The 25508-nt window shown below is 37.3% G+C and overlaps 1 protein-coding gene across 5 annotated transcripts in view; it reads right to left on the reverse strand.

Annotated features, from left to right (window-relative positions):
- Positions 1-25508, reverse strand: part of LOC131065753 (metal transporter Nramp6) — a 212720-nt gene that overhangs the window by 74430 nt on the left and 112782 nt on the right. The window lies entirely within an intron of this gene.

Below are 25508 nucleotides of genomic sequence, written 5' to 3' on the forward strand. Positions count from 1 at the left end.
TCAAATCATCTAAATCCACGGCCTCGGGCTCATTCCAATTCAAACTTATTGTTTTGCTTTCTCTATCATATGAAGATTGGATGTGCCTGCCGTTGTCCTGAGCTTGGTCGGCCACTCTGTAAATCTTACATTTCCTGATGAAATCCAAAGGCAATCTAGAATGCATCTTTCGTTTCACTTCGAGATCATCTAGGAGATTCATCATAAAATCTTCAATCTGGTGCTCATGTCTAAATCTTCTACCGACCGTCTCCTCTAAATGTCCATGTGGATCAAAACTATTCCTCCAAGCAAAAGATGAAAAAGGATACAAGGCTAACTCCTTCTCTGCGTCATCCATGGCTAAGACATTAGGACATACCTCAACTGAATTACCCAAAATAATAGGTACCTGAACTCCATTCTGATGTCTGTGTCTGAATGCCTTCACATATGCTGCCAACTGCCTTGTTACTTCAAGTAACACAATTCTGTCTGTCGGGTACCTCGGCAACATGTATGGAGGTAAAGGACATCCATACACTCTAATGTAAGTGAACTTGGGAAACTGAATGAACCAAGCACCGTACCTCTTGATGAATTCCTAGGCATCCTGAGATAATCTATTGTGAATCCCTCCTTGCAACGTCCTTGTGATGTTCATCGTGAAAGTATCATTGATTAACTTGTAGTTCTTCCCTGGTGGATGATGCAAGTAGGTATAGGATTCACAAACTCTGACCTCGCCGGGTCCTCTTCCAATCACTCCTCTGTGAGGTAGTCCTGCGTACTCAACGCTCCTGATTAAGGCATAGATGACGTATGAACTCATGTGGAAGGACTTAGTAGCCCTGAGTCTTCTCAACTGTACGTCTAAGCAATGGCTAATTATCCTAGCCCAATGTATTGTACCCTTTCCTTGAACAATCACCTGGATGAAGTAAAACATCCATTTCTCAAAATAGAAGGCATGAGGTGGTCCTGTAACTCTGTTGAGCATGGTAATCAAATCTCTGTACTCCTCCTGGAAATCAATCCTGTGTGGTGTGTTCGGTACTTTGCTCAGACGGGGACGACTCTTAAGTAGCCAGTTCTTGTTGATTATGCTTAGGCAAGCATCTGGATCATCATCGTACACTGATCTGGCTCCTTCAACGCTCTTGTATATCATGTCCCTGTGCTCTGGAAGATGGAAGGCTTCACTTATGGCTTCCTCTGAAAGGTACGCCAAAGTGTTTCCCTCATTGGACACAATTGTCCTGGACTGTGGATTGTAATGACGGGCACACTCGATCATCAACTCGTGGCACTGAATGGCTGGAGGAAAACCGGCAGCCTTAATGAGGCCACTCTCTATTATTCTCCGGGCGACAGGTGATGGCTTGCCGATGTAAGGGACCTCCCGGAACTTCTTTGTGCTAAAGTTCCCCAAGTTTGTATCTCCAATGTTGCTCCATTTAGACACGATCTTGGTCTCCACTTCTTCGGTCTTCTGATCTTCTTTCATGAGAGCCGAGCGACTAGTGGATGCTCCCGCCTTTGGGGTTGCCATACCTACACAACATTCCATTATAAGAAATAGATTTTGCAATAAATAACGTAAATAAGAGAGATAAATTTTAGGAAACCTCATGATAAGTCCCTAGAGTCATCATTTCCTAAAATACAACGATTGAGCCAAAAGAAATCCAAGAATCAAAATTTCAAAATTTGAAATATGACGATGAATGAATAAAGCAATAACAATTAAATCGCCATACCTCGATAGAGAGCTAACTCTAGAATGCAAAAACAAAATTTGCCTAGGCAAAATTTGAGGTATAAAGTAATCTTCAATATGATCTCCTCAAAATTGACTTCGCCACCTCTGGAGAGAACGTGATCTTCAATTATCGCCTTGGACGTGGTCTCAAATGGATCTTCAAGTTCGCACAAATAAATCTCCAAGTTTCGCACCACCCTTGGTCTTCAACGTAATTCGCACTCTATACTTGATGATATACTTCGCATCACCTTTGGTTTGGATTCGCACCACCCTTTGATAACTAAGCGCGCCACCCTTGGATGAATGAAACTCGCACCACCTTTGAACACACTTCGCACTATATTCGCTTCTCCTTGATTCGCATGAAGAAAGGTAAAAATGATGTAGAAATGATAGTTTTTACCCCCCTTATATAGCGCGTTCATCCTTCACCCCTTAAGCCGACTTGATAAAAATAAAACCATTTTTTAAATGATTTGCAATGAAATGACAAGGCCGACTTGCCTAATTGAGCGTTCAAATCGATTTTTTATTAATTAATTAATTAATTATTAATGCCTTGCGTTTTTTAATTTGCAAATTTCGATTCTAATAAAGGCAAAATAATTAATAAATGTTTAACGCCATATTAAATGCTAAATAAATAAGATTTTCAAATTTTAAAATCGATTTAGCATTTAAGGAAATTTTGAATTGTTTAATTTGGCGCCAAAAATATGAAAATAAAGGGACGTACCTCATCGCTCTGGTCCCTTGGAGAGGGACAGGAGCGATCCATGATTTTGGTCTTGATTCTTGCGTTTTCAACGTTCAACTCCTTCATTTCCACGTTCCAAATCAATCATCTGGTGGTTCTTCGAATTTGAATTTCTTTCTTGTGCGAGCAAGTGCATCTCATGACCATTATCGCCCTGGTCCCTTGGAGAGGGACAGGAGCGATCCTAAGGTTTTTGCTCGAAATTCTCCATTTTGGTACGATCCTTTCCTTGTATCATCTTCCAAATGCCTTTTAAAACCTTGTGCGTCCTTGTCTTAACGTGATTTTCAAAGAATATCATGTGTTTTGCCTAACATCGCCCTTGTCCCTTAGAGAGGGACAGGAGCGATCTCCATGTCTTCACGTTCATCTTGTATCTTTGACCTTCGAACTTCCATTGTAAGGCGAATAATATCATTGCTTGTCTATTCCACGTACGTCCCAATTGTTTTTACAAGGCACCTTTGATGTTATAAAGATCATCGCCCTTGTCCCTTGGAGAGGGACAGGAGCGATCCATGTTTTTTCCTTGATCTTGGCGACTTTAAACTTCGATCTCCTTTGCAACGTCTTTCCAACGATGTCCCTTACCTTGCTTATCCTCGCCTGGCTTTGGTCTTGAAGGAACGTGAGTGTTATTAATAGCATCGCCTTGGTCCTTGTCCAAAGGACAGGAGCGACGTGAGGCTTTTACATTATTTGGCGATGTTTGGACGTTCAACACTCTTGCAAATTATCTTCAAACGATGCCTTGGACCATATGCTATCTTAAGACGTCTTGACTTAGCTTGATCTTGAAGCAAAACAAAGAATCCAAAGCAAATCGCCCTGGTCCCTTGGAGAGGGACAGGAGCGATATGGTCCCTAGGTCCATTTTGGTCATTATTTAACGTTTGAAATCTTCATGCATCACCTTTCTACCTTTCCGTGGACCCTCTAAGACCTTGCGAAATCTTGTCCTTACGTAAATCTTGCTCAAAATGATCAATACATCTAACATCGCCCTAGTCCCTTCCTGAGGGACAGGAGCGATCTATGTTATATGGTGTCAATTTCTTCATTTTAACGTCCCTTGAGTGTTTGCGTATGATGAAGATGCCTTGAAATGTCCCTCGCCACCTTGTCTTGACTTGTGTCGACCCTGAACTTTGGAGGAACGACCTTGAACTTGCGTAGGGAGTATTATCATCATTGTATCGCCCTGGTCCCTTGGAGAGGGACAGGAGCGATCCTTCCCTTGTGGCCACTATCTCACTTTGCCAGGTTCCAAGTTTATATTCAACGGACTCGTCCTTCTTCACTCTATTCGTCCATGCCTTGACATCATTTGTAACTTTGCAAGAAAAGCAATTATATCAAAAATCGCTCTGGTCCCTTCCTGAGGGACAGGAGCGAACTTGGCATTTAACACTGTTATGGACGTCCCAAAAATTTTCAATTTATATTCAACGCATTTATCTCATGTTTTCCCTTGTTTTTGAACGTAAACTTGCCTTGACCTTTGTCTGGATTTTGCATAATGAAGGAAATCGCTCTGGTCCCTGGGAGAGGGACGAGAGCTACAAGGTACCTCGCCCTGGTCCCTTGGAGAGGGACAGGAGCGATTTGGTCAATATAGGTCATTCTCCTTCGTTTTTGCATCTCAAATTATATTCATTTGGCAAAGCATCTTCCCTTGGACGTCCTCAAATCATTAAGTTTTCGAAATCTTGCAAGAAAAAGGCGAAATTTGAATTGTAGCTCCGGTCCTTTACTGAGGGACAGGAGCGATTTTCCTCCTGGAGGCATTTCTGTGCTCACGAAAATCTTCAATTTATATTCAATAGAAAGATCTCGTCGTTCTCCATCACTTCAAACGTAAAATTTGTCTGGACTCTGCAAGGATGATGAGGTATTTGAAAATGAGCTCCCGTCCTTCACTGAGGGACAGGAGCGATTTTGCTCCTACAGGCCAAAATAACAAGATTTTTCACATTTTAACACTTCACGAGGCGAAAACAAATCAATTCCAATGCCCAGGATCAAAATTCAAAAAAGTCAAAATTTGGTCAAAATATTCAATCGGACAAAAATTCACATTGACGGTCAACACTTAGACAAATTTAAGCTCTGCATTAACATTCCAATTGAGAATTTAGACCACTTTGGCGAATTTATTGCATTCAAAATTTGCATTCTAGAAAAGAAGCTCAAAAGCTCTCAAAAACGACTGGATTCTGGCTTGAAAAGGCAAAATTTAAAACCCTAAGGCTTGGCCCTAAATCCAGACGACTAACTGACTAACAAAACCCTAAAAACGAAAGCGAAAAACAAGCAAAAAGAGGGGGTCCCCATTTGCGATGGGGCGATGTGTGAAATGGTCACAACAGGCATGTAATAAAATCGCACAAAGTAGCCCTAAAGGCCGAATTTTATGGCTAAATGGAGAAGCATTTTAAAACGTTAAAAAATCAAAATCACACATTTTGTGCAAATCAGCCGAATTTTGTTTTAAGAGAAAATCACACATCCTTCATCAAATGTTGAATTTAAACAAAGTGACGTCTAAAATAAATCTTGGCATATTTGTTGAACATTTTAACCTTGAAGCCCTAATTTTACTAAGGGGGAGTTATATTGTTTTAAAAGAAAACATCTTTCGTCTTCGGTAAAACAAAGCCCGACATTGTTAATTTTGTGAGGTGATTAATTCAAGTCGAAATTGATTGTTTGCAGATCGCGATTGACATCGAGAAGTGAAAAATGCAGTGCATAGTGTCAAGACGACAATCCCGAGTGTTGTCAATAAAGAACGCACTGCAGAGCGTAAAACGAAGCACAAGGAAGCGTGCCATCACTAGACGACAAGTTGGAGCCCCAACAAGATTGAAGACAAAAGAGCACTCAAAATGCAACAAGTGTATGCATTCTCAGAAATGCACAACTGGAATTAATTCTAGAAAATCAATTTAAAAACTGAACTGCTTTATTCTAAAAGGACTGCATGTGGGCCCCATCTAATGTATTTGAAATGAGGGGAAACAGGTCAGTTATTTCCAGCTACCAAATTGACTTGAATTGATGCCGAACAGTTGTGGGTAGTTGAGAAAGTGGTTGGGAGGACAAGTGAAGATTAACTAGGCATGGGTTAAAGCTGCCAAGTTCTAGAAGGCAGATCAGAGCCCTTGGATGCAGTCAATCCTGGTCTTTCATTCAAATTGTAAAATCTATAAAAGGCAGGAGACCTTTCTCTTGTAAAGGGTTAGATTTTTAGACTCTTACATGTTAGTAGTTAGAGTTAGTAAGATTTTTAGGAGTTAGAAGTTAGATGCAGTTTTCAGATTAGAAGTAGAGTAGAACTGCTGCAAGAAATTGTTGTAATAGCAGTTGAAATCAATATATGAACATTGAATCTGGTGTTTGTTATCTTTGGTTTTATTATGTTTGCATGGTTTCCTTCCAGCTAGTTAGAAGTAGAGTTCAATGATTTCAATGGCATTTCAGGTTCCTACCATTGGGGGCCTGCTGATTGTAGGTCACCGTGCATGGTTAGTCTGAACCCAAAACTGTGCCTAGTTCAACTGTGAGTATTTGTTTCAGGCTACGCCAGAATTGGGTGCCTAGATGAAACCCCATAGTCTGAAAATCCATTTATCCTTTGGAGCTTGCACTGTTCTTGTCAAGTTGTGAGGGTGTCTCTAGCAAAACAAGAATTGATTTATGGAAATATGTCTACCCGCAGCACTAGTCATTCTTATCATTGCACTTAGGTCTCCTAAACCCTTCCCTTTTGATTTTATTTCCCAGTCTAAGAATCGCGCATCGTTGGATGCAAACCAGCTTGTTGTAAACGTAAGCCCCCTTGTGTTTCCAGCAAAACACATCAACCGTTGAGTTATCCCGCATTCATGAACTGACATTTGGAACCTTGAGGTTGACCCCTTTGATCATCTAAAACAGCATTAGGGATTCCTTACGCAAGAGAGGCTAGGATACTCAGCAAATTCTATTCTGTGTTGACCGGAGAGAGTTGGTTATCCGACTTTAGCCACGTCAACAAGTAGGGGATGGAATCTTAAGGAATATATAGCCTAGACAAGATACCGTCTTAATATTGTCATCAAGTCTAGAATAAAGGTTTTTAATGTATTGAGTAATACATTGTGCTTATTACCTTATCCTTCAAACTTTGCATTTTGCTAACTATGAACTTGATTGATACTTGTACTTCACAACATTTCCTTGTCTTTCTTTAGGTACATTACAAGGAGCAAGGATTTAGATGTTGAGAGGACATCGTTGAGTGGGTGATCATTGTCCAAGGAAGAGATTGCAATAATAGAACAACGAATGCATAGTTAGAGGAATGCAATGATGGACATTTGGCTAAATGTCAAGATAACCCTGACAACTGATATGAGGAAATGAAAGAGAATCATCAAAAATTTTGGCCAAGTATGGAAGCATGTATTGTCTATTTTAGGGTTTTTATCCTTTAGACTTTAAAAAGAAGTCTATAACCTTGAGCATAGAGAAATTTGAGGCTAAGTATAGAAAGAGAATCCTTCAAGGAAGCCACCAGTGAAATTTGAGCATTTTCAAAGAACTTCTATTTTTAGCAATGTCTATTTTTAGAAAGTTTCATTGTGTCCCCGATTGGTCTAATTTCGCACAATACTTTATCTTTCAAAGGACCTCCAGTGAAATTTGAGCGTTTTTCAAGAACTTTCTATTTTTAGAAAGTTTCACTGTGGCCCCGATTGGCCTAATTTCGCATATGGGCAAAACTTTCTGCTTCAAAGGGCCTACCAATAAAATTTGAGTGTTTTCTGAGAATTTTCTATTTTTAGCAATGTCTATTTTAGAAAGTTTCACTGTGGCCTCGTTTGACCTAATTTCGTGTTTGGACAAAACTTTCTATTTTTAGCAGTTTTTACTTTTAGAAACATGAGAACGTTGACTGTAAGTGGAGCAAATATCCAGATTCAAGCCCAATAGAACGAAAAATGAAATGCAGAGCATAAAAAAAGTGAGTGCAGAAGAAAAAATTCTCCTCTAGGCCAAAAGTGCGCTCAGGAGTGGAAATTCCCATCGAAGGAGGAATTTGACGAAATGGAAAAATCCTCCTCCAGCCCAAAAGTGTGTTCAGGAGTGGAAATTCTCATTGAAGGAGGAGTTTGGCAAAAAGGATAAATCCTACTCAAGCCCAAAAATGCACTCACGAGTGCAAAATCCACTCTGAGGAGGAATTTTCCACGTGGACAAAAATCCTTCTCTGCCACTCCAAAGGTGCCCAAGTCTTGGAAATGGAAAAGATTTGACAGTATGGGAAAATTCCTTCTTTCCCTTCCAAATGCACCCAAGCACTCATGAAGTAATGGGAATTGAAAATTTGGCTAAGTGTTTGAAAATTCCTCCTTCAAGACAAAGCAAGCACAAGCATTCACAGAACAGGAAATGGCAGAACTTCACTAGGAAAGGAATTTTTCCTTCTCCAAGGTTGATATGCACTTAGGAATTCGTCAAAAATGGAAAAGGTCATGAAATTTTTTCCAAGGCTAAGATATCCTCTAGTTCCTCCCAAATGCACCCAAGCATTTTCAAGGAATAGACAGGATGAAATTTCACCAAGGAAAATTTCCTCCATTCCCTTCCAAATGCTCCTAAGTATCCAGAGGGGCGAGAAATGATGAAGTTTTACTAAGTTTGGGAGGAATCCTCCATGTCATTTCGTGTGCACTCAAGCAAGAAGAATCCATTGTGAAAATTATCTAATGAAAATCATCTAAATGGTACTTGAATTCCTAATTTCTTCTTTTTACTAGTCTCTACCAGGCTAAGGAAAGAAAACAAAATTGTGGCTATCAAGACCAAGAACAAGGACTCTACAAAAAGGATAGTAGATAGGACTATAGAAAGAATTGTGAACGAGACTACAAAAAGCCAACATAAAAGAAAAAATTCTCTATCTTAGAGCCTACTATGGAAAGAAAATATGTCCAAATGATTAAACATGAAGATGTACGAAATAAGCAGTGTTGAAGCTCCTAAAGTAAGGAATGCATAAAATAAATCAAATGAAACAAAGAAGACGCCACAAGAGAGGCAAGATACCACTAAAGGAATTGAAAATGTCATCAATGAAAAGGGTGTATTGTTGGTACCCAAGTAAAACCATTCATCCCTAATACTCATGCCACAACTATACTTTTGTCTATTCCTTTGGTAGAATATGATCCCATTGACATGGCCCTTGCCTAGAGCTAACTTAAAGTCCCAATACCAATGAGAAAACTGTTTTGAAACCTCAAGCACAAAGAAAGTGTCTTACCATACATTAATGCCCTAATCATAGATGAGAAGCATGTGGATTTTTCCAATAATTCCAAGGATGATACAAATTTTGAAGCTAACACCCAATGAGCACCTAAGGTTTAGCTTGGTGTTGTATTTGTGAGTAGTCAAATGAATGTAGACCCATCTTATGGCTCCTTGCTGGTAAGAGGATGGTTGGTCCACAATTGCATGTTAAATTCCACAACTTCAAGAAATTATGAATTAGTTAGGCTTGAAGGTTTCTAAGCCTCATAGTAAATGTGATGCAATGGATTCTAAGGAGGTCAATGTTATAGGACTTATTGATAGTGTATAGGTGCAACTTGTTGCATACCCTAGAAAGTGTTTTAGAAAAGATATAACCATTGTTGATTGTCCAGCAAAATGGTATGTTGTCAAGAAATTGGGCAACTTCGATAGGTGCCACCATTCAAATGGACTTGTCATATACCACTATATCATTAAATGGAACAAAGGTTCAATTACATAAGAAAAGGAAAATTATGCACATTGTGGAGGATCTAGAAGAGCAAAAAACGAGGTGCCTTATATAGATACTAGGCCTAACAACATTAATGAGTATTGTGATAATAATGTTAGCAACCATACTTCTTGATTCGTACCCATAGCCTTCTTGTATGAAAAATCCCCAACCCAATCTTTACCGAATCTGATCCAAACCAATTGTTTGTTTGCTGATAAAGTCTTTGACCAGCATATGATGGAAAGAGGTTTTGACTGATTTTCTTGTTTTTGTTTTTGAGTGTTTTGGAATGATTTTTTAATGCTAAATGAAAGAAACTGCCGATACAAAATAGAACAATGCATAACATACAAAGAAGAACAAATAAGATGATTTTCTTTCACTTAAATGGCCGATGTACATACCATTAGCTGAGCACATGAGTCTGATACAAGTTTCCAACTGATGGAATATGAAGATCAGCTCCAATTTTAGCTAAAAACCCCAAATACAACCTAGGGTTTGCTGCCCTTATTTCCAAGATGAAACAGCTGGCTGAGATAATGCTGAAAATGAGTTGTATTGACCTCTACAAGGTCTGATCTGCAATTAGATGAAGAGGATCTGCCCTCAAGCTGATAAATCTGCAATTAGAACCCCAAATGAGGCTGCCAACTACACACTGAAGCTGGATAATGATGAAACCTGTCATCAAGAGAGATGGGTCTTCAAATTCTCCCAAAAATTTGCATTCCTGGAAGCTCCAAGCTGTTCAAAGTTCAAACCCTCAAGTTTGCTGCTGCTCTCCAAATGAAGTCATAAGAATGAATGCAAATGATAGGCAAAATGCCTTTTTATCCTCTCCAAGAAAGTTCGATCTATTTTGGAGTTACTATTTGGCCTTAAAATCATAAAATATCATTGAGGGTCTAATTCCTCATTGTGAACTTGGCCCCCTTGTAGTGCCTTCTCTCTTTTGGTTTGTCAAACTTTGTGGTTTTGAGTTTTCTGTGTGGTTTCGATGCTTTTTGGTGTTGGTCAATTTTTGTTTGGATGTGATGTTTGACTATGTCTTTTGACTTATATGTGACATTTATACTCTATGCTATGTAGATTGTTGGAGTAATGATGATTTTCATATTGTTGTCTGTGATATAATTACTTGATGTTATCCATGCTCTGATAGTAGATGATAATTGAGATGGTTTATATATGTGATGTTAGGATTTAAGCATTATGTTTATCGATGATTATTTGTTCTGACCATACACTGTGTTTTATCTCTATTGTCCTTGGGTGAAAGGGAAAAGCATCGCACTGTTCTCTATGGGCAAGCTACGTTGTTTCCATTCCCTTTTCACGATTTGTTATTATATGGTTTATATGTACATGTTCGACAGTTTGCCTATGCAGCTGTAGGTACCAAGCATCGACTCCACCTGACCCTTCAGGTCTGAGCATGCTCTACAACCCAATGGAAATGTGGAAAATTTGGAGTATCAGTCAAATCTTAAACATAACCAGCGTTCCTATGGAACGAGTCTCCTATCAGATATCCTTGTGGTCGATGTTAGCCTTGTAATTGCCGGTCATGTCCTTTTGACTTCGTGCTATCTTAGTTTGCAGCCAGTTATCTTAGAGTTTGGTTGATGTTTAGATGTTTAATTAAATATTTTTGCAAAAAAAAGATTAATTTTATAAACAAATGGTACTTGAATATTTTTTATCAGTTATTTAATTAATAAAATTGAATTTGTGCAAGATTAAATTAAATTAATGTTATTGGGTAAATGATTAAATTTATTTTATCCTTGATTAATTAAATTGGACATTTAATTTGGTATTTTAATGGTGCTAAAGCAAAATTAATTTTTTTTTAAAAAGTAATTTTTATTTATTATTTTCAAATTATTTTTGCAAGGGAAGTTACCAAAAGAAATTCATGAACTTCATTAATTTGGAGTTCTCGCATGCATTGGGGAGTTACATTTGGGAAATTATTTCATTCTTCTTTTGGGGGGATATTAGCAGAGGCTCTTGCCATGAAGAAAGGGCTCTCAGCAGAAGAAAATTTTCTGGTCTTGGGAAAAGAAATGGATTTTTGGGAAAATATCTAAGTTGAACAAAGAAATTAAAATGAATATGGAGAAATGGGTAATGGAAGACTAATTTGATTTGCTAGATTGAAGCTATTTGGCTGAGTCTTGCGTAGCCGGGAATTTGTTGGAAGGATTTTGCTTCTACCTCTATGGGATTGTCCAATTAGCGAATAGAGGTAGGATTTCTTAATTTCTTTATTTTCATGCATGTAAAATTCGTTCCTAGTTGAAGGAAATCAACCTGCTGTTTAATTGTTTATTTGGGGTAAATCTTTTTAGATTATAAAAATTTGGGGGTTTAATGAATATCTGAAAAAGTTTTCTATCTGTGGCTTGTTTTGGTTATTACTTGATTGATCTTGTTTCAAAGAAATTGGAGTTATAGATTTTCGAATATCAAATTCCGGGGTAAAAATTGGTTTTCTAGAAAAAATTTCTATATTAGATCTTGATTGTAAATTTTTTATTGATCTTGTATTAAGAAATCAAAAAAAAAATTATGGGATTGATTATGAAATTATTGGCAAAATAGTACTTCTGGATTCATTGCCTAAGAAGATGAAATTTATTCTTCCTTGTGACTATTGTTTTTATCTCTGTGAGCTTTGGCTAGATGTTTGGATATATATATATATATATGAGAAAATGATTTAATGCCTTTTATCGGCCCTGTGTATTTTATTTGATTTTCACTATTTTGTTGGGGCGATTGTGGGCTAACCCACGACTGTGGGTGGCTCTACCCATTACAATGGGGAGCCTCCCCACAGCCGTCAAGGGGGGTGAGCTTCCCACTTTCGTGGGTCAAACCCCACGGCATTCCTTCTCGGCTTTGCTGTGTTCAGCCCCAGCACTCATTCAATGCGCTTTGCGATTTGAAATTTAGTTTGGCCAATAACTTAATAATAGTATTTTATTAATATATATATATATATATATTCAGTAGAGTATATAATTTACTTTCTTATGGTTCGATGAATTATTCTCTATTGATTATTTGAAGATTATATATATATATGCTTTGGATTCTTTCATTCATGTTAAGCATGATGGTAATAATGAAATATGTCACTATAATTAATTGCATATTGAAATGTTAGTTAATGACGTTTTATTGTATAAGTGTTATTGTGGTCTTCTTAGTAATTTTGTATTGAATTCTTTTATCCTTGGCATGAGGAGACCTTATTTTTGCTATTGGATCTTTATATCCTTGTGGGGATATTCGGATGAGTTGTTCTATGTTATTCGTTTCTAGAGGCTATGGGAGGGAGTTTTTGGATTCTTTGTTGTATAGTCATGCTTCTCCTTTGTTGGATTAAAGTTCAAGCCTTGTATTTTGAAGCAGGATGGTGTTTCCTAGCCTACTTTGGATACTTCATGTATGTTATCTTATTCTAGCAAGTGATTTAAGCCTTGCTATGGTAATTTGGGTTTTTACCATCTTGTGACTTCCGATTTGTTTATTAGGTTTTTTTGGGTTTCCTAGGTGCAAGTCTTGGGGGAGTGGCTTTCATTGGGGGTCGGGACGCAAAGTGGTCGCCAGGGTAACTCAATGAAAGTTTGTAATCAAGTAATAACATAAAATAATGAATTGGGGTGGAAGATTAATTTTGTTGCCTCTCTTACTTCCGAACACTTGTATAGGTTCAAGGTAAGTTGAGAAGGCCTGGAATGGTCTCCACCAATCTTGTCACCTCGAAAGGTTGGTGTGGTCCACTAGAGTTGTATGGGGGCCGGGGGTCGGGAGAGGTCACTAGGGTAACCCAGGAAGGGGGCCGAGGTCTAGTGAAGACCTACTGGGGTAACTCATAACAACTTAGTGATGACACTCTACCCAATTGCATACCTAGTGGTTTCTCTTCGTTTTGTCCTTCAGTGTATTGCTTGGGCCTCTGGAAGTTGGTTGTTTGTACTTTGAGCTCCTGTGATCATAGTCTTGTGGGTCACATGTTACTGTAGTCTTGTGAGCCTCATGAGAGTTTTTGTGTCATCTTGTTCCTCCTTTCGTCTCCTAGATCTGGTTGATACGTCCTAGAACAAGGGGTGGAGCTGATGGTACCACATGGTTGGGTGGAATGCTATTCGCACCCATTGGGTTTTGGTTCGACCTGCATCCTGTTCGTGATGGCTCGTGAGGAGATTGAAGACCTACATTATGTACCAGATTCTGTACTCACTTCATTGTTGTACTCATGGAGAAATTATCCTTATGGATACCTTGTAATGTAAACAATAATCATATGTATAATTCCATGGCTATGTATATTGAATCATGTATCTTGGAATGGACAGTGTAATCTTATTTATAAAAGTTTCAATTGTTCTTGTATGTATGGTTATGTTATTTTGAGTGACATCATTGTGGGGCCTTGAGGACTCTTGTTAGATATTATATGTTTGTTATATCTTTATCTTGTATCATCATGATATTCCTTGCATTTGTATGGCTTAATTCTTTTATATGAAAAGAAAAAAATTATTCACATTTTTGTTGTTTATTTTGTTGAAGTCCTCTAGGCCTCATAGTGGGGGCGTTATACCCCTTTTAAAAACAACTTAAGTTACTTGGATTTGGGGGGGGGGGCACTTTTCACTATTCCTTTGATGTTTCTCTGTTAATATTCACCTTTTACTATTCCCTTAAGACCAACTTTAATATTTCAATTTTAATCATGGATTCAACCCCAGAACTCCAAACTGGAAGGCTAGTAAAGTTCCCTGTTGAGCTCCACAACCCCCAATTGGGTCCCCAAACCACACTACTGACCTACAAGACCCTAATAGTAGGGCAACCTCCCCTAAAGTCCGAAATGCCTAAGGAAGGGACATTACATTGTGTTAATGTTTGTAACTTCAGAAGATATCATTACCTGTGGTGGTTATGGAATCCTCGCATCACTGCTCTCTTCATCTATTTCGTGCTCCATATTCGTTTTGGTTTCTTTCTTCAACTGTTGGAAGATAGAAGTGTTTCGGTTTCAAATTTTATCTGCCTCTGCTCATCTTGCGTGTATATTTATGATCGACTCATGTTCGCTAGTTGCACCGTTTTTCTTTTCACATTCCTTCTGGTACGGCATCGCCTTCTTGTCTTCTGTCGGCGCAGGAGTTTGTATCGTCAAATTTTGTAACTGTCGTTGTATGGACAGCATCGTGGCTTTTCACCTTCCTTCGTCACGTGATTATCTTTCGTGCCTTAGTTCTTCTATCGGGTCGTGTTTTTGCAATGGGAGTGCAGTGTATTTCTTAAGGAAGGCATCATATTTATATGCTTTTTGGTGTTTAGTTGTGATGTGGTTGAAGAATCGATATTGTCTACAGCTATCGTGCATTTGTTAGACTTTCTGAATATTTCTTCTATGTTCTTTTGATGTGTGATCTCATCAAATTGTAGAAGGGTCTTATACTAAATATATGGGAGAAGTCATTTTGGAAGTTTCTTGTCTGATACTATTGATTGTTAAAGTGATAACAATCATTGTGTGTTAGGATTAAAAATTTAAAAGCTTTGTATCAGGTTTATTCTAATAATAAAATTCAATTTTGGTGTGGCTAGGTTTTTTACCCTCAGGTGGAGAGTTTTCCCAGGATAAATTCTTGTGTTTCTTGTTTTGTGTTTTCAGATTTTGAATTTTTTTATCTTTTTGGTTCTATTTTAACACATTGTATGGAAAATAGTGATGTGTGGAATATGTATTTTTACAATACATGCTCTAGGGAGTGAAATGATATAAGCAACGTTCTCATGTCACTAGATATTATGAGTTATAGATTTATTTTCAGCTTAAATTTTGGTTGCACCAACCACAGTCAACTCAATGAGTCATCAAGTACTTTTTCCACGCCGCGAGTTATCTCAAAGTCAACTTGCCAAATATTATCCCAAAATTTGGATGAGAACTTGTTGATTTTTTCCACAAGTACTTGTCAAAACTTGATGAATTAATTCAAATATAAAGTCATGGGTCAAACACAAGTTAGAAACCATTTCACGCAAATTTGGCACAAAAAATGTAATTTCTACTTTATAAAATCTTCATTTTTCCTTCCACACCACACACAACAAGCAAGCATTACATATTGTACAAACGAACGAAAACATGTGTTGTAAAAACACAAATTTTCTCCATTCTAATGTGACGGCCTTCCCAAAATAGCCTTTGACTATGGCAAGGGGACTATAGCCAACCCTTCTACCACTCACTGGCATTTTGGTTTTAGCCACACTTAGCACATGTAATTCACCCATGGAACAAATTGTCAACTACTTTATTGATGTTAGAAGAATAAAACTGACTTCATGTACCAACAAACTTGTGGATTGATTAAAATTTAATTGGTTTACAAAGGATGAGATTATTGATTTCAAGAAGTTATCAAGGATGTGGCTACAATGGATGCAAGGGAGATTGGATTGTCATTGGATGACACTGATATGGCTCAAGAGGAGTCATTTCCATCTAGCAACGAGATAGATCCATAGGCACAATCTTCCAGGCCAAGCAAGGAGACACAACCAAGTACAAGAGCTAGAAGCTATTACAACATTTTTGGAATTTGATTATTTCAGTAACTTTAAAGTCTATCAAATGGATGTCAAGTCAGCCTTTCTCAATGGCAACTTAGAGGAAGAAGTATACACTACACAGGCAGAAAGGTTCCTATTATCAGAAAAGAAGGATTATGTGTGCAAACTGAAGAAAGTACTTCATGGGATAAAACAAGTCTCGAAAGCCTGGCATTCAAGACTTGACAAATATCTACAACAACAAGGCTTCACAATAGGAATTACTAATAGCAAAATCTACATCAAGACAGAACATGACAATCAATTGATTGTTGTGGTTTATGTAGATGACAACAGTGTTGGAGGCAATACTAACAAAATGTGCCAAGATTTTGCAATGGAAATGCAAAAGGAGTTTGAGATGCATATGCTTAATGAGTTATCATTCTTTCTTGATTTACAAATTTCTCAATCTAACAAAGGCATATTTATCTCATAAACCAAGTACATCTGGGAGATGTTGAAAAAACTTACAATGGAAGACAGTACACAAGTTAGTACACCCATTGTCACAAGCTGTAAAATTAGGAAAGGATTCTGAATCTCTTGAAGCAATTTAGACACTGTACAGGTCAATGATTGGGAGCCTACTATGTCTGAGAGCATCAAGACTGGACCTTATGCAAGCAGCAAGCGTGGTGGCACATTTTCTAGGAGCACCAAAAGTAACACGTGCAAGAAATCATAAAAGTATTTAAATATCTAAAGGGTGCTTTGGACTTTGGTTTTTGGCATCTAAAAGGTGAAGATTTCACTCTGGCAACATATACATATGTGGATAGGGCAGGTAGTGTTGATCATAGGAAAAGTACAAGTGGAAGAGCATTCTTTCTTGGCAATAGTCTAGTGTCTTGGTTAAACAAGAAACAGCCTTCAGTTTCTTTATCCACAGCAGAAGCCGAACACATAGCAGCAACATCATGTTGCACACCAGTTCTTTGGATGAATCAAACATTGAGGGACATTATAGTAGAATATGGTCATCCCATTTCAATACTTTGTGACCACTAGTGCAATAAATATCTCAAAGAATCATGTTATTCACTCTAGAACAAAGCATATTCCTATTAAGTACCATTTCTTAAGAGGATAGGTAGCAAAACAGAATGTTGAATTGGTGAAATGCCACAAAAGAATAGATTGCAGATATTTTCATGAAGCCCCTTCCAAAAGAGACTTTTAAGAATCTTAGAAAAAACTTGGGTGTAATCCCATTCTCATCTAGTCACTAAGTTCTTAAGAAGATGCACATATTCAGGGGAGCTAATCACTACATTATCTTTCTCCTCCGTAGAGAAGACAATTTAGAGATAGATCAGCTAATGAATATTCTTTGCGATAGTAATGAGCATCCCTTTTCCATTGATGTCAAAGGGGGGGAGTTACAGAAAAGGGAAATATTATAGCAAGTGGGAGTATTACAGCAAGGGAGAGAATTACATTCCTTTTGTATTCATAGATTATTTCTTTCCAAGGTTGCCATCAATGACAAAGGGAGAGATTGTTGGAAATATTGTTCTCATTGATGTCAAAGGAGTGTAAAACATGATCATTGTCATAAAAGTAAATCATATGCCCTAATATGTAGTTATGAGGGTTCAAAAGTGTGAAGGCCAAAGGCCACTAATGGCACCTTTCAATGCAATCATTAAGATCAAAAATGTGGCCGACCCTCATTTAATGAAGCACTAGAATTATTAAATGGGTCAACCCTCCTTTGGGAAAATTTAGTTTAATATTATTTGAGGCCTCTTTGAAATGGGCTGACCCTCTTGGTGTAGTCACCCCCTCTTCAAAAATTAAAACAAATGCATTATTTTCAAATGAGCTGACCTCTTATGAAGGATTGCCCCTCTTCATGAAAAGGCACAAGGGGAATATAAAAAGGAGTTGAGGTAGGGGTAAGGTAAGTGGGCAATTAATCTGATATCATTCTAACAAAAGCAGATTTTTGAAGAGAATATCTATGAAAATGTTGCAAGCAGATTTTGTGAAGGATTGGTGTCTCTTGCTAAGTTGGTGCTTAGAAGTGGGGATTCGTGTCTCCAATGGGTTGGTGCCTACAAAGATTTGTAAGAGTTTTCCATCTTTTGTGGATAGATTTGGATGGTAGATATAAGCAGTCTTTCTTTGTAGTTTTCTCCCAAAAAGGTTTCTATGTAAATATTTTCTCTATTAATTGTTAGATCTTGTGTGGCTTCTTTATTCTGGTTGTTAAATTTTTATATGTAAAAGATTGTCTTATTCTAATTCACCCCCCCCCCCCTCCAACTTCAACATAAATGTGTGCTCACCAGTAGCAAGTATTCAATTATGATAAGCAGATCTATGAGTTCTTAAATTGCATGAATAAGTTTTTAAATCAGCTTATTCCCTCTTTGGAAATAAAATAATTAAGCTCAAGACCAATACCATTCTAAAAGATCTTGTAGAGCCTAAAAGGATGTTTGACAATGTTGATTACTACATGACAAGGAACAAACGAATCGGCAAAGATGATGTAGGCTGTAAACTTAGGTATCGAGGTGGCTCCCAAGATGATTTACATTGGTAAGAAGTTGAAACCAATAGAGAAGCAAATTCTGATTGTCATATTGAGGAAGTTCAAGCAATGCTTTGCATGGGCACACAATGAGTTGAAAGCCTACATGGAGTACTTGGTCCAACACACTATCCTACAAAGCACAATGCAAAGCAATGTAGGAAAAAACAAAGGTCTATCAATCCCACATTAGCCCCTCAAATGTAGAAAGAATTCATCAAGCTAGAAGAGGGTGGTATAACCAAGCCAACAAAACATTTTGAGTGGGTGTCCAACCTTGTCTTGGTAAGAAAGAAAAATGGAAACATAAGGTTGTGTAGATTTCAGAAATTTCAACATCAAATCCCTTTAAATTGTTTTATTTTGCCGCCTACACCATTGCTATTGTTTTGCTCCATAAAAACATCGAAAGGTGTTGGCACCCTTTTTGTTGTGTCTTATTTTGCCTTGTTATGCTTTAATGGTCTTCTCTTTGCCCTTTTGATTGCCTTCGTTTCATTTTCCATCATTTATAACCAATCTGAGAAAATCTAAACATGTTTGTTATGTTTAGGATGTGCTTTTAGTTATTTTATCTTTCCCTTCTTTAGGCCTCAATACCCAAATTCAATATTTCTAAACATTTGTGTAAGTGTGAAGCCCATCAAAGTTTGCATTTTGTGAAACGCTCAAATGGGTATCTCCATTTCAAGTTTGAAGGAAATTGGGCAAAAATAGGACAAGTTATGACAAATCAAAGCTTTTCCCTTGTTCAAGAACAAATTGAAATATCTAATTGTTCCAAGAACCCCAAGAGTTTTGAATAGGTTCCTATTCCAAGTGAAAGTACCGATAGTTCCTGATTGAGGTCAATACCCCCGACAAAGCAAAATGAACATGAGCATACAAGTTGTCAAAGGTTCATCTTAAAGAAGGGCCAAATGGGTGCTTTCATTTTCAAACACGAACCTTCAACCATTCTTGGTTCACAATGAACCTCCAACAAGTGGAAAGAAGCACAAGGAAAGTTGCAAGGTGTTAAAGCTTCCAATGGTTCCTAGAACCACATGAAACTCCAATTGATTCATGGTTCACAGTGAATCTCTAACCCCCAACTAAGGTAAAAACAAGAAGAAAGTGGAGGCCAAGGCATAAGGGACGACACAAAAGCCAAAGAAAGCAAGTTAGGGAAAAGTGTGAAGAAAGAAAATAAAAGCAAAGAAGTGTCAAAGCTTCCCATAGTTCTTAGAACCATGGGAACCTTCGACAAATCTCAGTTCTTGCCCAACCTCCAATGAAGATAAACAAAGAAGAAGCCAAGGCACAAGGAAAGAATAAAAACACAAAGATGAAGTGTCGGAGCTTCCCATGGTTCCCAAAACCATAGGAACCTCTAACAAAGTTCCTAGTCTGAATAGGTTCCCCAATCCCCCAAAAAAAAAAGAAAACAAACGAAGGGGTGGTGAGGTTTTCTCGAAACTTTGGGCACTTTCTCTTTTGCTAAGGTTTTAAGGTCTTAGGGATAATTCAACTTTTGCAACAATTTTGCACTCTATGGGATGTAATGAATGTTTTATGGTTGACGGAATAAAATTATGATCTCGACCAAAGTACCACCATGTCCTAATAGGCACGAACGTTCTAGCAAATCCAATTAAGCCCATTTTTCTACAAGATCCACATGGACGTCGAAATCCTACAATATCTTGATGGCGAGCACTTTCCTGCATGTCCCATGGCAACCAATTCCCCACAAACTCACTTATCCTAATGCAATTCAAATCTTCACAAAAGTGATGATTGAAGGGTATGTTTAGACGAACCTGTTGTGCGGGAATGAGCTATGGAATTGGTCCTAGGCCAATGTCAAGCATATCCAACAGGAGATCGAAGACCCATATATCCACACGGGGGTCAAATTTCCACGAGAAGTAAAACTAAAGGGAATAAACCCTAGGAACGCCATCAATTCTCAACCACTCTTGCAACTACTCAATTTTCGCGCCATAGGGACTCCATGAAGATCTTTAATGTGTTTTGGCATGAATTCAAGAGAAATAATAGCACCCATACCTCATTTATTATTTGGACCACGTCCTAGACATTATTTTAGAAGTCATCAAAGTGCAAATGTGGTGGGAATTAGAAGAATGGTTTTTACATGCGTCTAGGCAGTCAAATCAAGTTGTAGAGGGAAACGATTTTCCAAGGATTAGTTGTGGTCGAGGTTAAGGTTTTCTAATGTGCCACAGCCTTCTCACAACCTACACTTCTTCCTATTGAGGGTATATATGCATTGCTTGCCATTTTTGAAAGGAGGAGATCAAAGAATAACATTTTGGACAAAGAAGAAGCAATTGCAAAACTAACAGAGTAGAGATATTCACAAAACGTCTTAGGGTTTCAATTTCTAGTTCTAGGTAACAGTAATTTGGTATTGTAAAGATCAAAGTTCGCCCCAAATTTGTAGTAAACACTTGTAAACTTTGTAGATTGAATGATAAAAAGTAGAATCAGTCTTCATTGTGTGTTATATATATTTCTGGATATATGTTGTTTAGTTGCTCAATCAAAAGTCTGTAAAATCCTTGCAAAGCCTTTGTAAGGTATCTTTTCAACATAATAAAGGAAAAGTACAGTTATGCTCAAGTATTACTAAGTAGACTTGCTTAATATTTTGCAATCATTTATTATTTTTATGAATGTATGTGTAGAGGCCCAGCTTGCCTATGGATTTTGGAAGGCATAGTCTTTTGTGGTGTCTTGATTAAGATATCACCTAGGTTTCTGTTATTACATGTTTGATTAAATTTAGAGAGTCTATTGCCCAAGTGGATAAGGGCAGTTGTCTGTGACTAGCTTTATCTCCCATCATCCTCAACATCTTAGTTTTATTTGTTTCTATGCAGCTGCCATGTCTGAATGTGTGTAACATTTTCAAAGATATATTAAAAACACATTCATTCATTTTCATGTGGCAGCTCATCTATTTAATAAGGTGTTTAACATTGATTCTCCTAAACAAGAATAAAGGCACAAAGCGACAACCAAAAATATGGGTGCAATATGCAATGGGTATTGTTTGTCTCAGGGTAAGCGTTTTGCTTCTATAATAATATAATATTCCAGTACCTTAGGGAAACACACCCTTGGCCTTGCAAAGCCAAAAGTGAAGGAGATCTTACCCACCTGAACTATTGGTCCTAAGTTGCCCAACCTAAATATACCTTTGTGATATTCCTTCAATCTTTGACGCCCCTATCACTTGGGAGATTATCAGACCTTAGGGATTTGGGGTCTACGGATCAGATCACCAACACAAGGCATGAATAATCTATTTCCTTTTTAGCAAGTCATTGCAAATTATTGAATTGAATTGCTGTATCATGGAAAAGCATGCATATGCTCTTTTCAAGGTTGTCAAATAATTTGAACCCTATCTCATGCAAACAAGAATCATTGCCTATGTCTCAGGCATTGCTATGAGGGATTTCTTTGTTCAACAAGAAGCATCAAGCAAAAGATGTAGATGGATTAATAAAATCCAAGAATAGATGTAGACTACAAATCTGATTGGAGGTCAAGGCTTGACCAAACTAATGGCAGATGTCAACTTGGATGCAACAAAGGTAAATGAGATGAGTTCTGATTCTACAACTTTTGCTTGCCTTTTCAGAAATGATTCATGGTACAAACTACAAAGATATAGTTTTCTCTTTAAATAACTTTAGTTGTCCCCTAGGATTGAATGATAATAAAAAAGGACATTAAAGCTGGCAAATATGTGTTGTTCCAAGGCCAGTTAATGTGGAGGAACCCTAATGGATTGTTGCTCAAATGCTTCAATCTAGAACAATACATCAAAGTCACTAATGAGTGTCACCAAACGGTTTGTGGGAGCAATTTTCTATTAAAGAATACTACTCAAAATGTGATTTAAACATAATACTAGTGGTCCACATTGTTCAAGGATGTGGCCAAATTAGTTAAGAAATGTGATGCTTGCTAGATATTTTCAAGCAAAATAAAATTTTCAAGTGCTCTTCGCCTCACATCCTTAATAACTAAGTCTCCATTTCAGCAATGGGACATTGATATAGTTAAGGAAAATTGTTGAAAAATCATGCAATAGGTGTAAATGGATTCTTGGAGCCACCAGCTAGTTTACCAAACTGGTGGAAGCAATGCCTACTAGAAATGCTACATCTAAAGTGGTGATTGACTTCTTGCTAAACAATAAAATCACAAGGTTTGGTGTGCCTATAAAGATAATTATTGATAATGAAATGTGTTTTAGATCCTGTAATCTTTTTGACCTATTTTCTTAGTATGAAATTATTTTAACACATTATTCTCCTTATCATTCACAAGAAAATCACCAAGTTGAATTAGTAATAAATTCATCATGACAATCATCAAAAAGGCACTAGATTCAAATAAGAAAAGACAAGATAATAAACTTAAATTTGTTGTTTGGGCAAATAGAATGACAGATTAGAATGCTATTGGTAGACAACACTTTGAACTGGTTTATGTGATAAAAGCTAAAATGCCAATCAATCTTGAACAGTTGGTGTTCTAATTGCTACAATAAACTGAAAGAGAAGGAAATGATGTTGTGTAATGTCCATTTTTTAGCCTTTCCAGAATCTCCATGGAACTCCATCTTTCTTGGTGAGTAACAACCTTATTGGTTTGGAGTGCAGTTATTCACATTGAGTTCTAGGGATCATATTGAGTTTGTTGATGTTTTCTAAGAGTGTTTTTGTCATTTCTGGTGCATTCCAAACTTCTTGGGAACATTCTATTTATGGAAATTGTCAACTTTTAATAACTTGGATCTACAATGAACTTTTGTGTATGTTAGCACATTCTAAATTCACCTTTGGGTAATTGTCTTATTTTCCACAACTTCACGGGATGTGTAAATAATAATTTAATAATTAAATACGGTTATATTGTTGAATAGATGATCCGATTATTTTGAGCAATCAATTTTCCATGGTATTAGAGCAGGTCGATGAGATTTTTTAGAATTAGGCGAATTTTTTAATAAAACAATTGTAGCCTCTTCCTACTTGGAAAAATATTCCAGAAATTTTCTTTAAGAGATTTTTTTAAATTTTTATGATAAAAATCTGTTTGGCTACTAGACGATTTTGCAGTTCGTGGGCAGAAGGGTTTCTGAAGATTTTTTCATGGTCTGGTTCAAGTTCGTCGTAGGTTTTGTGGCTGAATTTTTTTTCTGAAAATCACGATTTTTTGTCTGCCATTTTCATGTGCCTTTTTTTGCAGTGGATTTTGCCTCACCTGTAGTGGATTTTCTCCTATCCAACGCGGTTTCCGCCCACCCAACATTGGACTTCTTGATTTGGGCACGCGATGCGACGGCAAGGTTATTTTTCTCTATGTTTTTCTCCCATGCTGCTCCCGAAAGGAAAAAATCGCGCTTTTTGTTTGCGTTTTAGGGTTTGGCCGTCACGATTTTCGTGTTTTCAGAGGATTTTCATGTTATTTTTGCGCCCTGTATTGACCGGTGGCGACAACAGCATCTTTTTTGGCGTCGGATTTTCTGTTTTTTGCATTATGCCGCAATTTTCTATGACGTGTTTTCTTTCTTTCTTTTTCCGCACAATTTTACAGACAGGATTTGGGATTTTCTTTTCGCGGCGACTCTGAAGGGCAGCATTTTGGGGGGGGGGGCGCAATTTTCTATTATTTTTTGGCCGCGGCAGAAGATTTTGTTCCGACATCTACGATGGCAGTTTGTGTCTATGTCTTCATATCATGGTCGTTTGGAGATTGGCCTGCATGTTCTATGTTGGAGAAGTCTTATGGTTTAGCAGGCGTGAAGAAGAGTAATAATCTTATCACTCGGAAGGAGACCACGGCACTGGCTCTTACGTTTTTTTTCCTCATGATCAAATTGGGGCTCAATTATTTGGCTGTTAGTGGAAAATTTGTTGGTGGGTTTTTAATATTTTTCCCCTAAGAAAAAAAAAGGTTTTTTTTTATTTTTTGGCCTTCAAAATTATTTTGAGTTTATTAATTTTTTCCACAATTTTTTTTTTTTTTTTTTTTTGGGCAAGGCCTCTCGTCCTACAAGTCCCAAGCTTTTCATGATTTTTTTCTGAAAAATTGTTTGTGGGTTTTCTGATTTTTCTCCACAAAAAATCATGGGAGGGTTTTCCTTGATTTTTCCTCAAAAATCAGGGAGTGCTATATTATCGCGTGATGTTTGGTGTTTTGCCACGTGATATCTGATGTTTTACCACATGATGTCTAGTGTTTTGCCACGTGATGTCTGATGTTTTACCATGTGATGTTTGGTGTTTTACCACGTGATTTTTGGGGTTTTGTCATGTGATGTTTCAAGGTTTTGTTTGAGTTTTTCCTCAAAAATTGATTGAGGGTTTTGTTCATGTTTAGGGTTTTTTGCCATTTTTTTCCACAAAAAAAATGATATTTGTAACTTCAATTTTGGAGGGTTTGCCGATTTTTCCTCAAAATCGTGGTTTCAGGTATCGGTTTGGTTACCCAACCTCAAGTTGGATGGATTCTAGTATTCTTGATCATTAACACTTTGCAGGTCTTGGGAGGGTCTTCGTCGTAGCAGATTGTTCTTTCCGTTTGTGATCGAAAGACTTGCAGTGTCTTTTGTAGGGTAGTTAGTAGATAGAACGACCATTAAGGGAGGGTATTAGAATATTTAATTAGATTTTAATTAGCTTTATTTAGTTATTTATTAATGGTCATTTAGCTTTTTAGCTTTTATTGTTTCACTTAAACGAATAGTTCTTAATTTAGAACGTTGTCTTGTAAACTCTTGACGAGAAAGTTATTTTAAGTATTAAGGTGAATTATTAGTGACTAATCTTGACGGGAAAGTTGAAAAAAAAAAAAGTCTCTTTATGAAGCAAAAAAGGATTATTAACTAAAAAATGATTTTAAATTATAATTTCTGGAAAGTTCCCTAGATGGCTATAAAAGAGGCTAAAGAGGCTCATATGAGTCATTCTGGTTTGTTCATTTTGATTAT

Source organism: Cryptomeria japonica, chromosome 7 (genome assembly GCF_030272615.1).
Source record: "Cryptomeria japonica chromosome 7, Sugi_1.0, whole genome shotgun sequence".
In the NCBI taxonomy this organism is placed as follows: Eukaryota; Viridiplantae; Streptophyta; class Pinopsida; order Cupressales; family Cupressaceae; genus Cryptomeria; species Cryptomeria japonica.